Source organism: Corvus brachyrhynchos, unplaced genomic scaffold (genome assembly GCF_000691975.1).
Source record: "Corvus brachyrhynchos isolate BGI_N302 unplaced genomic scaffold, ASM69197v1 scaffold140, whole genome shotgun sequence".
Lineage (NCBI taxonomy): Eukaryota > Metazoa > Chordata > Aves > Passeriformes > Corvidae > Corvus > Corvus brachyrhynchos.
The window spans coordinates 567820-580331 of NW_008235809.1; positions in this window are offsets into that span (position 1 = coordinate 567820).

Here is a 12512-nt window from a genome sequence, read left to right on the forward strand (position 1 = left end):
AAGTTGTTCTTGCATTGTCACACTAAGCAACTTCTTGAAATTGCCACAAGGGGGTGTTTCTCAAACCAGATGCGTGTTTGAGATGGACTGAGGGGTGACCACAGTAAGTTGTGGAGTACAAATTTTAAAATTCCCCTTTCTTCAAGACCCTACAAATTGCTAGCCCCTGGTCAAAGGCAGCACAAACAAATATGTTGATTTAGTGCAAATCACAACACTAAAATGCCATGAATGTTACAAGACTGTGCCAGCTTTGTTCTTGAAGCCCCACACAGCAAGAGCTGTGGGTCACATTGTACCACAAGGTGTGCCTCTGCCTCACCCACACCTGCTAAAGACCAGCAATTGTACTTTGACCGCTTGGCTTTGATTTAAGACTGTATTCACTATTGAAAAGGTTCAGCTACTGATGTGCAGCATAATGGAATGCAAACATGTACTTTATTAAGGTGCTTGCAGCCAGCTTGCCCTCCTAATCTTTTGCTCCTGCTAAAGCTTTTTCCATTTGTGCTCAAAGCACGGAAGCATAACTTTTTCCAGAGGTAGCAGAATACTCTCTGCTGAGGATTTCTTCCAATGGAATAATTTTGTCACAGCAGAGGTCACCTTCATTCTAAACTACCTGGAGATCTCATGCAGTATTTACGGCTCGGTGCTCCTTCACAAAGAGCTAAGTTTTGCATAAAACTCTATTTTAAAAAGTAATTGTGTGGAGGACTTCATCTTCTGGGACAGGAAGGAGATTTGAGTAGTGAACTTAGCTGAGTCTGAGAAGAGCATTCTGTGTATAGAACTATACATTCTCTTCCAGGGTGATCTGGGGGGGGGGGAGTGGAAGGGGCAAAACCCTTCCTAGGGTCTTGCGTCCTTTTTCTTGTTTTGTAATAAAGTCAACATGACAAATGCTTTTTGCCAGCATTTGCAGGATGGCAGAACTTGGTGGGGTGATAGAGTTAACTTGGAAAGGAGTGGACACAGAAGACAAGGAGAGTTGATACTTGAGCTGGAGAGACAGTTCTGTGAGGAGGGCACCACGGTGTTGAGTACCAAGGCAGGAGCAATGGGGTTGTTCAGCCCGTGTTAGAAGAACATGGTAGAGACTTAACACACAGTTCTGAGCCCCAGAGGACTCCCTCTCCTTGGGAGGCAAGTTTGACTGGGGTCAAGCTAAGCTTGCTGTGGAGGCTGAGAAAAGGTTAATAGAAGACTGCTGTTATCTTGGCAAGTGTTTGGATGGGCAGTGGATGCTCAGTGCTACCATGGCTTGGCTGCTGTGGAGCCCCGTAGAGCAGTAAAGACTGGCGCTATATTGCAGCATGTTATTCTGCTTCCAGCAAGCATTTGGTTTCCCTGTTTTTCATTTCAGCAACCCAGTAAAATGAAATAGGCACTTACCTTAATGTTATCCCTGGATGCTTAAAGCAGGCAGATAACACATGCCTAGGAAATGCATTTGTAAATTTACTTTGTGAAAAGATCTAGGAAGACTGATTTCCTGTGGCCTTGGCTTGTCCGGCCATACCACTCAATTTTGTCCTTTCTTCTGGCATTTCCTGCCCTTGTTCATGCCAGAGCATCTTCAGTCTCCATCCATCTCCTCCCTGTTCCTACGTCATGTCCTATACCAGCAGTTTATGGGTTTGTCACTGCTGCTGACTTGCTGGACAACTCAAACTCTGTGTCTTGGTACCTGGGGGATCAAGTAAATGCTCGTGACTTGGCATGGCCTGGCCATGTAGCCTCCAGACTGCCTCTTGGAATCTAGCAACTTCTGAAATAATTTTTTGTCAAATACCGTCAAAATTATTTACTGGTTTTCTAAGCAAGTGGGTGGACAGAACATAGATTAGATGCCCTGTGTCATTAGTAAGGACATCAGGGTAGGAGAATGCAAATCTGCTCATTTATAGTGAAGTCAGGTATCCCAATTTTCTCTCAATCCAACTTTTTTTTTGTCTTGCATATTGTCTGTTTCTGGGTCCTGAAATAAAATTTTCATTATATTGTAGTAGCCAAAATTCAGTCTATGGAACCATTGAATTTCTTGGAAACCAACTGATATTTCTACGAGTTCTGAAAGGCCACTTTAAAACCTTATTTTTATTCCTATATGAGGAAAATTTCCAACTAAGAACAGCTAACACTGCTAGAATTAGGTTTTGCTAATAGAGTGTAAATCTTCAAGTCTTCTTCAGATTTTTAAAAGTCAGAACTCCTTGGGCTCACTTTGCAATCAGTGGGACTCCTTTCCTTTTGTTTTAGAGACAATAATTTAAAGTACGTTTATGCATGAATGTGATGACAGAGATGCTAATTTTATGTAGAGGGTATAAGTGCACATTTCTTCACATTTTGGTGATGCAAGAAGATATTTCCACTCTTTGACCCCAGTTCATAAATCAAAACAAGATGTTCCTCACCACCCTCCTTGACTTCACTATACACATGAACCCAGTTTGTTCCCTACAAGCCAATTCCTGTATTTTCCAGTTTCCCATCCCAAACTTTCCACTGTGGATTCGCCATTAGAAAATATTTGTTGCTTTTCTGATGGCTGCTTATTTAATTTTGGAAAAGGCTGGTATCATACCTGCCAGCTGTACTTAGTTTTTCCTGTTGCAGGAGGTGGTGGGAATATTTGAAAGCCAGACAAGGAGTACTACAGATGACTTAAACAGTTCTCAAAGTACAAGGTCTCTCACTCCCCTGCCAATACAGAGCATGGCAGTTCTGGAAGTTGTCCTGTAATAATAATAATTATTATTATTTTTATTTAGAGTAAGTAAAATCCTCCTGCACAGCATTTTCTTTACAAACAAAAACTGCATCGAAGGAAAAGCAGGGTGATAATCCCAAAAGGTGTTTTCTAGTGCAGCATATCTCCTGTAGATTCAGCACTTTGCTGTGATGGTGCCTGCACAAGTGACAGCAGAGCGATGGTCTGTTCTTCCAGCAGGTTTGGGATTGGGTTACACCCGATGTGCAGCAAATGCAGGGAGCTGACAGAGGGAGCCCTGCTAATCACTGCCCAGCGGTGCCCTCACACTGTTGCCAGCTGATTTTATGGAAATTGGTATTTTGCTTTTGTGGATTAGCTGCCCGTCAGATCAGCTCGTTGATCCAAACCACCCTGTGGGGATGCAGGTGGAAACAACAGGAGCAGATTGTTTGAGGGTGCCCCTCTCAATTGGCAGTCCCCAGTCAGAGCAGATGAGGTGAAAGGTGGAACCACAGGTGCAGGGAAAGTCACTCTCCAGCTGCTGTGCTGCTGAAAAAGAGAGAAATCCTGGGAACCACCTCTAATGTGCATCGAGCTGAAATGCTGTAAATAACATACACGGCCAACCCCAACTATTGAACACTTCTGAGGGAAAACAAAAAGACGGAAGAAAAAACCACAATCCAAACCAGCTGTGTTTTGAGGTTGCCTGTAGGCAACCTTACAGGATGATTTAAAGTACAGTTGCATTGGATCTGACCTGTTTGCCACAGCAGGAAGGTCTAAGTAAGGTGAGCAAACCCAGAGAATGCAGTCTATGACCATCAAACATGTTCTGATGCTCCTCAGGCCTGTAGTTCCCTAGGCTGTGCTTTGGATGGGCTGGCAGAGTCTTAAATACCATCATATGCTGCCTGGGCTGTGAGTAAGCAGTGATTGAGGGCAGCTGCTGAAAAGCAAATACCGTGTTCTGACTTGTAATCTAAAAACAGCAATCGCTCGGAAAGTGATTTTGGATTCCTGGTGCGTTCCTGCTGTTCTCTTCAAAGCTTCAGCCACACATAGGTGAGCTGATTGGTTACTCCCACACACTTCTTCAGCATATTTTACTTACTTACTTCCCATTTGTATTTAGATTTAATGCAGGTGATCTGCTTTGTCCATAATCCGCCCATTATCTCTCTCAGGTGTAGAATCTAGTACTTTCTCTAATTTTCCATGAAAATTTATCTACCTAATGTTGTTCTGAAAGCAATGGTCCTTTTCGTGATTCAAATTGCAGCTGAATAGCTGTCTGGCAGAAATGATGATAAAAAGGGCAAGTTAGTGAAATGAAATACAGTAATAGTAAAACCATTACTCAATAGCTTGGTATTAAGTAGAGGCTGCATTAATATGGCAAACTTCTGGAGTTCTGCAGGCAATAATGAATGCTAGAAACAGCTGAAACACAATTACCAGGGACCCGGAGTGATTTAGGCAGCAGGAAATGACTGAATATAAACTTTTTTAATACTCTTTGGATGTTATTAAAGTAATAATAGCCCTCCTTGTTCTGGTTGCAGACATTAATATTCTGTCTAGGCTGATGGACATCGTTCTCCTCCTTGAAAGTTTTCCCTCTCAGTTATTAATATACAACATGCTGCCTTCCAGCCTCAGAAGGCAAATGTGTCCCCAGCTGCAGCACACTAAGGGAAAACTTGACTGACATCTTTGCATTTATCAGAGGAGCATTGTAAATGGCTGTTCCCTGCCAAGAAATTTCTTTTTGAAAAGTTACATTTAGTCAGTAAAATAACACCTCAGTGTGCCAAACTGGAGCTGAAAAAAAGTAAATTTAATCATAGGACTGAAAAGGAATTCTTTAATACACCTGAATTGAAGTGAGGATAGAAGGATTAACTCTTTCCATGGACAGGTGGAGGAAAAGACATGCTGGCTGGCTGTGCCCTTGCAGCCCCTGGAGGTCCACGGGGGAGCAGAGATCCACCTGCAGCCCACAGATAACCCCACACTGGAGCAGGGGGATGCACGAAGGAGGCTGTGACCCCATGGGAAGCCTGTGCTGGAGCAGGCTCCTGGTAGGACCTGTGGCCTGTGGAGAGAGGAGCCCACACTGGAGCAGGTTTGCTGGCAGGACTTGTGAGCCCATAAAGGACCAACACTGGAGCAGCCTGCTCCTGAGGGACTGCACCCTGTGGAGGGGACCCATGCTGGAGCATTTAATGAAGAACTGCAGTCTCGGGGAAGGACTCACCTTGGAGAAGTCCATGGATGACTGTCTCACTGGAAGGAACCCCACACTGGAGCAGGGGAAGAGTGTGAGGAGTCCTCCCCATGACGAAAAAGGAACAGCAGGGACAACATGTGATGAACTGCTTGCATCCTCCATTCCCTGTCCCCTCGCGCCACTGAGGGAGTGAAGGTAGGGAAACCCTGAAGCTGAGCCTGGGAAAAGCAGCGTGTATGTGGAGAAGGCCTTTTAAAGATTAATTCTTACTTCTCATTATCCTACTCTGATTTAATTGGCAGTAAGTTAAATTAACATCTGTGACTCGAGTCTGTTTCACCTGTGGTGGTAGCTGGTGAGTGATCTCTTCCTATCCTCATCCCAACCCATGAGCCTTTCATTATACGTTCTGCCCCTGTGCTGTTGAGGAGGGGAGTGACAGAGTGGCCTTGATGGGCACCTGTTACCTAGCCAAGGCCAACCCACCACAAACACTTAAACATTGCATCCTTTAACAGCATCTCTTCAACTGTGTGAGATTTTTGAAAGCCTTTATAGCAGGATTTTCAGTCCCTTTAGGTATGGCTGAGATTAGAAGGTATTGACAATGTATTTCATGTGTTTATATTAGCTTTTGTTCAATTAGTTTAACTATTGGGCTGCCACTGAGGGGCCACTTAGGCAGCCACACTTGTAGGACAATGTTGTTTAGTGAGAAGCACCCACTGATTCATATTTCCCAAGCCTCCTGAATGTGCCCCTGAGCCTGCTAGGAGAAGGTACATGTCGCATTAATAACCAAGTTATCTCAGTGTGGCCATCACCAAATCCTCACTGCTGAGCTGTGGCAGTCCAAGCAGTCTGTCTCATAACGGGGCAGGGAGTAGCTGTGCCACCACTCACTGACCACTTAGGCCAATTCTGTCAGATTTCTGAGATGTATTCAATGGCAGTGAGGAGCATGAAGTGAAGAATTGCTCTGTGGAGAACTGGCAGAGGAGAAGCCTTGCAAAAAGGCGCTGGCTCAAAGAGCTGTGTTAAAGAAGCTGTGTCCAGCTGTTTGATTTATCCTGTGCTCAAAGCAGCAGGGCTTCTTACATTTTTGTAAATAAACCAAACTGCATCAAAGATGCTTTACTCCTAACTGGAGTAACCTATTGGACACTGAGCTGGCCATGCACCCAGATCAAGAAAGATCTCTTCCTGTGGAAGACAAACTGGCAGATGAAGCAGAATTAGGAATCTTGATATTTTTTATTTTTGTCAGTTGTGCTAAAGAGACATAGTAAAAAGTCTACTTTGAACTAGTTTTATCTGCCTATGTATTTTAAAATTTTATAGTAATTTCTGTGCAACATTATCCTTCCAATACAAACATGGAAAGTGATAAAAATATCATCTTCTTCCTTAAACAGTCTTGGTCCTCCATATTCTACGCTGGATTTCCTGATGTTAATGGCACAATGAAGTCCCTGCTACTGTCTGCTTGAAGCACACCTTCATAAAAATCACTTACTGAAGTTCTACTTCTGATGCAGTAGTATAGCTAAGAGCAATGTGGCCTTGCAAAACATCAGAAATAGCTCCTGTCATGACACAGGATGTCAGAAACCCTTAGCACTTTGTATTAGCCTTGTGTTAATAATGATGAACAAACACATAGTCAAACATGACATTCATACCTGAGGCCAGTTTATAACCTTGGGGTCGTGCCGATGTAAGTAATGCTTTGGTTCTTGCTGCAGGATGTTTATGACTGATGGTGAAGAGCCAAGTTGGTTCTGCAGTTCCAGGCTGAGTTTGCAGCGAGGGAAACAGAACCCATTCGATTTAAAGAAGAGGGAAAGTCCTAGTTTTGGTTATGGGCTTGTTTGGTTTTTGAGTTTTTTGCAGAGCTGTATTTCAGAGTGGGACCATGCTTCCAGGATAAGGAGTGCTTTGTTTGCTTTGGCGCAGTGCCTGGTCCTGCTCTCCTGCTGTGAGCAGTGGGAGATCACCTTGCTGGGTTTCAGCCACAGGTGTGTTTTGACCATTAAGGCCAGTAAAAGCTTAAGTGTCTCCTGTTCATGCATTTGTTCTGCAGAAACACAAGATTTGTATTTTGCTGCTCCTTTACAAGCTATGAACGATGAGAATAGTTTTAGTTTAGGGGGCAATCTTTCACAGATTTTTTTGTTAGTGGGGTTGGTGTTTTTTTAAATTTTCTTTCTGAAGGGCTTAACTGTGTAGTAAATAGCTGTTAATTAAAACCATTGTTTTATCCCTTGGCAAAGAGAATTAAGCTGATGTCTAAATAAATATTAGGGAAAACACTTAGTGAGAAAAGGCCATACATACCAAAGTAGGGCCCCTTGATGCAGATGGCTGACTCATCAGTGTGACATATTCTGTGATAAATATGGAAAGCTCAGATGTCATTTGTTGTACCTCAACAAGAGCAGAAAGAGATTTATTTTTATTTTTTTTCTTCCAAAGATGCCTTGTAAACCAGGCAGAGATCTTGATTTACTGTCTGCAGGTGAAAACACTGATACACTGTGCAGCTCTTCTCATTCCTCTGCTGCGGCCAAGGGCCCCCTGTCATGGGTGCATCCCTGTTCTTTGGAGGTTTCTGGACCACACCAGGGCCATCTTTTTAGGCTGCTGGATGTATTTTGATTACCAGTCATCAGCTGAGTTTCTCCACTAAGATTTGTTTCCAACTTTCATCTTAATTTGCAACCAGCAATAATTTAGCTGCTAATCCTTTTCCATCTCTCCTCCCGGGGGAAGTCATTGGAGCCCTGAAGGTCTAATCCTGGCTTCACTGACGTAGCTTATTGCTGTGAGTATCCCAGTGCCCCCAGGAGCTGTGGGAGGCAGATTTTTGGGAGGCTGTGTTGTGTAGCCAGTTCTGCAGCTGCATGGGAAAATGATCTGAGGGTCACCTGCCACATGCTGCTGCTGCTCAAAGCCTGAGGCTCTGAGGCAGACAGATATCATTGTATTGGCTTGGAGTTATGATGTAAATGGATTCAAGGGGAAAGGAAAGCTTCTTCCAGCCAGATCAAAGCTAACATTTGCAAGATGTTAGCCTGTCAACCTTTAGAAAAAATAAATACGGCAATGCAGAAGTAAGTGGGCCTCAGCGAGACACAAGTGCATCAAACTGAACAAGTGATGCAAGCACTTTTTCACACCTTCTTCCCTTTTCCTCCCAGATACAGAAGCGTTTTAGGGAACCATTCTCTTGCCAAGTTTGTCAAGACGGTTTTTGTCAGGCTCACTGCTCCTGCATGTCTGGGCATGCAGGGAAATGCACCAAGCTGCCGCTTCACTCTACAGCCAGCAAGGCTTTCGGATAGGGAGTTCTCCTTTCCCATACCAGCATCCTTAGGAAAAGAGTCATGCACATAACCTTTCCAGCTCTGCTTTGTATTTCTGGTGTTGTTTTAGCTCTTTTTGCCTTCAACAGTGAAGTTTCAAATCCCCTGTCCTCTTCCCCAATCTAGTTTTCAGGGAGAAAAAAAATAAACTAACAGGCAGAAACATGAGCATGCTATAGAGGTACAAGGCTGATGGCAAAATTATCATTTTTTCAGAGTTTTATGACAGTCCCTGACTACTAGTCAGGTTTCTGCTCAGTTTGAATTCACTGTGATAGATACAAATACTAGTTTTAAAAATCAGGAGACATTCTAGAATCACTTTGCTCTCTGTCTCATGGTTAAATATTGTACTTCTCAACCCTGAGATGAGTTCAGTTGCTTAGAGCATGGTGCTAACAATGCCGAGGTTGTGGGTTTGATCTCCATATGGGCCATTCACTTGATGATTCTTGTGGGTCCCTTCCAACACAGAATATTCTGTGATTCTGTGATCTTTACTTAGTTCTGTGCATGCAGTCTTATGTTTGGTGCTATATTAGTACATAGCAGTAGTTCTTACACATTTGTAGCTCATTAATGAACTGTAAAATGCAATCAGTACTTATGAAAATGTACTTATTCAACTGGACAGCAACAAATCTTTAAATAACTGGCTAACCTTAGGAACAATATTGTGTTTAATGCTAAAATGCTCATCAATCTCTATTATGCAGGGAATGTCCTAAACCTTTGGCCTTTGTCCCAAGCATTCAATTAATTAAGAATGTGGTCTGCAGTGTAGATTTACTTTAAAAATTCTTTGAAGATCCCCTATGAATAGATTTCCGTTTCAATAGAAGCTCTTTTGCAGCAGATTTATATGTTTGCATAGATGGTAAAGTGCTTGCGAGTGAAATTGCTTTAAAAGCCATCCCACAGAAATTATATAGCAATAATACCATTTTACAATACAGAAGAGATACGATATGATATGATATGATACAGGAGTGATATGATTTCACAGATATGATCCAGTGCAGAATTAAACCCCCAAAAAATCAATCCATATTTGGCTTGTTTTAGCCTTTTGGGGACAGTTCACAGGATAATACTCTCAAGCTCTCTGCCTTGCAGTCAGCAGAGGCACCTGGATTACAGGTCAACACAGAAAGGTGGAGGTGCTGTGGAGTGCTCTGATGCTGAGTCTCACTTCTGAACTTCCCCCATTACGGGCAACTACATCCCCTCCAAAAAGCATCTTCCAGAATTTTCTCCCATTATCACAGTCACCTATGCAAGGCAGTTCACAGCAAGATGGTGAGACAGAGTGCTGCCTAGGACTTGACTTGGATTTTATTCTTCCATGTTTTCAAAGATAACTTTAGCAAACTAATTAGACATGCTTCCATCCTGGCTTGGTGCTTGGATGAATCAGGGAGAAGGACAGCCCAGAGATGTCTATGTGCTCAATCTACAAATGTTTATCGGTACTTCTTTCTCCCTGAGTAGAAGGTACTATGGAAGGTATTGACATCTATGCTAGACTTAAAAACCTTCTGGCATTCCCCACAATCACAACCTCCTGGCTGCCATCAGGAGAACAAACCATCCAGCACAAGCAGGGTGTGCCACCTCTGCCAGGAGCAGCACAGAGAGTGCAACGCACTTGGATGATTTCTCAGGAGCAAGGTAACTTGGAAATGCAGCTTTATCTCCCTTACAACAGTTCTTATAGAGGCTCAGAGATGGCTGCTGCCAAATACTTCTAGATTTTTCCTCTATTTCCCAGCTGCTCACACACCTTTTCTGAGTTTATGTGACTACTAGTTTCTGGAATCTACTTTTCTCCCTCACTGACCCTACAGCTCTGTTTGCCTCACAGTCACAGTTCTAAAATTACCAGTCATTATTTGATTCTCTCTGCATGGGTCTTTGGTCATAACAAGAGGGTGTAAACCTACCAAGAGTATTCAACATTTATTCTACACACACTCTGAATACACACAAGTACTCTCTATTTACACAACATGAATGCTGCTCTAATCACTAGTTATCTTGTAAATTACAACTTTATGGAAACATTTCCTTTGCGCCATCTGGCTTGATGTATTTTTTAATCAGTTGATGAGTATTTATATACGTTACAAGGAGCAGATAGTAAAGCATTTGTTACATTAGGATGTAAAGTAAAGATTTTTCAAAGCTGAACTTGTAAAAAATTAACTGCATTAAACATTTTAAATTTTGCCAAAATACCAAAGAAAGTTTTGGTGAAGATTTCATAGGACTCATTTTGCACAATGAACATCTGTCAAGAAAACTGCACATTTTTCCTAGGGATGCTGGTTGAACAGGACCCCTGGGTAGAAACGAAAAGACATCTCAATTACAAAGAGCACTCTGGCTGATAATTTTGTCCGTATGATTTCAGTACTATAACTGCAATACTAAAATAACCGGTTCAAATTCTTGGTGCTGAAGAATTTCACTCAGATACAAGGAGGAAGATGCTAGTACAATAAAAAGATTTCAAGAACCAGCAATCATTTGAACTCTCCTGGAGATAAGAAAATGAGACTATCTGGAAATACTCGAAATTTAAAAAATGCTTTTGAAATGAGCAAACGTGCACAGCACTTTCTCATGTCTGCCTTTGGTTTTCCTATAATGCCAGACACTCTTTTTCTAAAAATCCACAATTTATTGTATTTGTAGATACAAAACTTAAAAGCAGCATGTGCTGGTTTTTAACTCAAAGTCCTTTGAAGATAAATTTTATTACTTAGTGGCTGCATCTGATTTTATATGAGCTCAGTGTTAAACACTGGCATTTATGATGCTGAAAGTAGTAATTAAATCTACACATTTTTGAGAAGCCTAGAACATTGTCCTTGAATCATCCTAAGGGAGAAGCTTAAAAAGTGGCTATTGGAAAAGGTACATTGGCAAATTTTGACTTTATAAATGGACAATTTAAACGATGTCCAAGCAGTTGGGCATTAAAAGCCAAATGAGAGTTTGTTGTACAGATAGAAAGAGTCATCAGTGTTTTTTACTTAGAAAATTTGGTGTTAGTGTTGGAAAATCCCTTCCTAAAACCAAGAAGAAAAACCCAGCTGGTCTGCACTGGCTAATGAAGGATTTATTTAGTAACCAAAGCAACAGCATGAGTAAAACAGGTGCAGCTGAAACTGAAAGAGAGAATATTACATGATCACTGTGTACCAGACATGACTTCTACAGTCAGTTGATCACTGACTCTGGTTTCTTTCCACATACAGTAACCAAGCAAGCCCGCTCACTTTTCTTGTCCCTTATCTCTGATCTTCTTCTTTCTTCACTCTGTACCTCTCAGCATCTTGATTCTTCTTGGCAGTGAAAATCCTGTTCTTGGAGATTACACCAGTAATATTGGATAGAAAAAAATCTCAAAACAGTTTATTTCCACTTCTTTTCTGCCATTAATATCTAGTCTAGCACTCAAGCACCATGTCTGTAATCAGCATGGTTTTGAAGACTTTTTGGCCTTAAGGAATTCCTGTCACCATTTGGTCCTTGGGTTTCCATACTTTGTAGTCCAGCACAGTGCTCCATCAGCAATGATCCTGTGCCTATATGTGAGACTGCCCCATCAATAGATCCCTGAAACAATACAGGGGAACATGGCCTTTTTCTTGACTTGTTGTTTTTAAATCAGATTGTCACAGAGATTCAGGCCATAGCTCCACCAGACACTTGTTCTTAGTGGCCTAATTGGGAGTGTCACACTTTCACCGGGAGGGAATGGAAGACACAGGCAGGAATGTAAACGAGCTTGACTGGTGAAACTGCTAGATGGTGAAGCCATAGCAGAGCCAGCAATAAATGGAAAACAAATCCTGTTTTCTTGCTGTCAGCTTCAAAACATGCACATCCTATTAATCTAACTGTTCTTCAGAAGAAAATCTGCCCACCTATATCCTGTGATGATGCTGTGGCAGGAGCAGTAGGATTCACCCACTGTGCCTGAAGCTCCAGAGCCCGGCACATCTGTTAGGCTGAGGTTTCTGCCAACTTGTCGCTTTAACCAGCTCTGTGTCATGCTCCTGATGTTCAAGTTGTGAAATATCTGATTGTAATTAAGAGCATGTGAGCTCCTCTGTCAGGTGTTAAATAAAGTTACTCTTTTCCTGACCTGCTGTCCCAACACACACTTGCAACCAGCTGGCCACTC